We start from the raw sequence: 2,512 nt of genomic DNA on the forward strand, positions 1-2,512 counted from the left end.
CTTGCGAACTTTCTTCACCCGCGCAAAAGAAAATCGCTCCCGAAATTCTCCAAGAAAATCAATCTGCTGATGATTTTTGTGAGTTTCCTTGTCAGCACCACTTAATAATATTTATTTCACTTTGTTTACACACATTGCCCATCTACAAAATGTGACAGGTAATTTTTCGACGTGTGACGTTACACTTGCAAGTGTAGTAGTGAAAAAGATGTTCCACCGAGTAATCAAGATGATGATTTTTTTCGATTCTTTTTAACGATCTTTCGTGCGCGAGAGATGAGAGCCATGCTCCCTTCGGATTTTTTCTCTTGATGAACGTCCAGAGATTTTCTTTTGATGATGATTATGCCATCGCTGGGTCCTATAAAAATATGAATGCAGCAATTCCCCACGAAAACAGCATGATTCGAAAAAAAGTTCTCCGATCGAGCTCAATTTTTTCTGGGGGATTCTTGGCCGAAATAATTAGACCCGTATTTTTTTGTTTGGCCATTAGGGTAACCTACACCGTGTTAGGGTTGTTCGAAAAATGACAATTTTCGTCGATTTTCGCAAAAACCACTTTTTTTCAAAAAGTCATATCTCCGCGCCATTTCATCCAATTTTAGCTGTCCTAGACGCAAAAGAAAGGTGATTAGTTTGGCCATTTGGGAAAAATAGTAAGAAGTTTTAAAAATCTAGCTTAGCATTTGAAAACGTCGTATGAAAACTTAAAATGATGTTTTGAAGGTCTTGGGACCAAAGAGCCTATGTCTGAAAATATGTTTATCGGATTCCTCGGAAAATTTCACATAATATATCAAAAAATTGTGAAGTTATGTTCTAGATACTCTGAGATACGATTTTTTGAAAATAAAAACTGGATTTTTTGACGCGCCACGCGCAAAAATGGGAAAATGACGAAAACGGGGAAAAAATCGACTTTTTTCACTAAAGAACATTAATTTTTTTTTAAATAACATGTCCCAATTTTTTTACAACTGAATAATGCAAATGGCGATGGTTTTTAAACAGCTTATGTATTTTTTCGGAATAACGCCATCAAATCGGGCGTCCAACTTTGCATAAAAGTCCAACCAAATTTCTCTCTCATCACCGTTTCAGGCCTGCAAATTATTGAAAAACTCATCTTTCTTCAGATGTTCAAAAATGCAATAGGTCGTATCGCCCCTCCGTCACTAGATACCGGAAAACGGACCTCGGAATCGTGATCAGGGACCCCTTACCCCTTACAACAAAGTTTCTGGCGGGGTCAGGGCAACTTTTTCCGATTCGCATTCGCATGGAGATGCTGGTCTTAGCGGGCTGCGGACTGGACTTCGTCATATAAATGTGATGATTGTCAAACCCAGGTTGACTCACAATCCAAAGGTCGTCAGTAGGGAAACAATTCCCAAAATATGTAAAATCCGCAACTTTAGAGCCATAGAAAAGAATGGTCAAAAATTCTACCACTGAGTCGTACTTTTTTTTTTCAATAGGGTTTGAGGGAAAAAACCGGGACATTTCATACTTTTTTTTTACCTAATTTTTTAATTTGAAATTGAATTTACAATCGAAAAGTACTTTACTGATTTCTTGATATAGGGCCCCGTTTTCAAGATGAGCAATTCCAGCTCAAATCAAGATTTTAAAAATTACTGTAACTCAAAGCCGTTGCAGCGTATCACAAAGTGGTCAAAGACAAACTTGTAGTAAATTTGACGGGCTTTCTGAAAAAAAAATACACTGAAAGAAAAATACGCGCCACTACTATGAGATTTTTCAATTTTTTAGTTTAAAAGTTAAATTTAAAGGTGATGTTGCGTTTTTTTTCGTTCAAAATTGTTTAAGAAATGCTTAAGATGTTACAAAAAGACTCACGAAAAATGCAGGATGGTATGTCTCTCCTAAAAAAAACATTTACTCAAACTTTTTTTAAAGCGATCTAAACGTCAAAGTTTTCAAAACTGATAGTGGGAATCGATTTCCAGAAAATTTTACATAAAAGTCTTCATATTGACCTAAGTACAACTCTTGTGAAAATTCAGCGGTTTTAAAAATAAAAATGTTAATTAAGCTTATATCTCTAAGAATAAAATTTCAAAAAGACGTAATAATTTTATTGTTTCTTTTTTTTTAAACCGCTGTATCTCAGCAACCAGAGGTCTTATCTTCAATATCTCTTTGACAATTTTATAGCAATTTTTTTTGACTTTTCGAAAAAAATATTTTCAGAAATGGTCACTTTTTTTAAAATCGAAAAAAATAAAATAAAATTACATAAATATAAAATTTATTTTTTTTTTTCCAAAAATCATAACTTGGAAAAAAAAATTTTGCCATACGTCTCTATAACTCAAAAGTTGCGGGTTTTGGTCTCCTAAAACATATCAAAAAAATAAAAAAATACGTATTTTGAAAATTGAGTTTTTGTGGAAAAAAATTAATATAAATCATTTTGCCCTGTACCATTTTTTTCTAGATATTCCTCAACAATAACTAAGGGATAAGCTGGACCATGTCAACTGAA

This window comes from Culex pipiens, chromosome 3, assembly GCF_016801865.2.
Source record: "Culex pipiens pallens isolate TS chromosome 3, TS_CPP_V2, whole genome shotgun sequence".
NCBI lineage: Eukaryota > Metazoa > Arthropoda > Insecta > Diptera > Culicidae > Culex > Culex pipiens.